Source organism: Tupaia chinensis, unplaced genomic scaffold (assembly GCF_000334495.1).
Source record: "Tupaia chinensis unplaced genomic scaffold, TupChi_1.0 Scaffold144982_1, whole genome shotgun sequence".
Taxonomy (NCBI): Eukaryota; Metazoa; Chordata; class Mammalia; order Scandentia; family Tupaiidae; genus Tupaia; species Tupaia belangeri.
In genome coordinates this window covers 1,875,049-1,875,680 of record NW_006204841.1, presented here as the reverse complement: position 1 = coordinate 1,875,680, position 632 = coordinate 1,875,049, and positions in this window count along the sequence as shown.

The window sequence follows — 632 nt, the reverse complement described above, 5'->3', positions numbered from 1 at the left end:
GATTTCTCGCTTTCTGTCTCTGTCTCTCTCTATCTTTCTGGAGAGTGCACACGCCCTATAGCAAAAACCTCTCCCCAAAAAAAGAAAGAAAGAAAAAAAAAACAGCAATACATTTTGAAAAAAAAAATGAATGTCATTAGGCATTTCCTTCATTGTGTGAACGACACAGAGTATACTTATCCAAACCTAGATGGTATAGCTACTACACACTTCCAGTGAATGCCAAGTCTGTACAGAACAAAGAACTTGGTGGTATAGTGGCAGTGAAACTGCCATGCTGAGCCCAAAGAGAATGCAGAGTTTGGTTCCTAAGTCAACCTGTATACGCCAAGGTTGCATGTCTCCCTGTGATCCTAGCTCCTAGCTGGCTGGGAGGGACTGGGGGAAGGGAACGCAGTGTGAGACCCTGTTGAGAGTGCTTGTCTTTTTTTTTTTTTTCTTTCTTTCTTGCTATCTCTCCGAAAAGAAGAAAGGAAGGAAGAAAGAAAGGAAGGGAGGGAGGAAGAAGGAAGGAAAGAAAAAAGAGAGAAAGAAGGAAACAAAGAGAGAGAGAAAGAGAAAGAAAGAAAGAAAGAAAGAAAGAAAGAAAGAAAGAAAGAAAGAAAGAAAGAAAGAAAGAAAGAAAGAAAGAA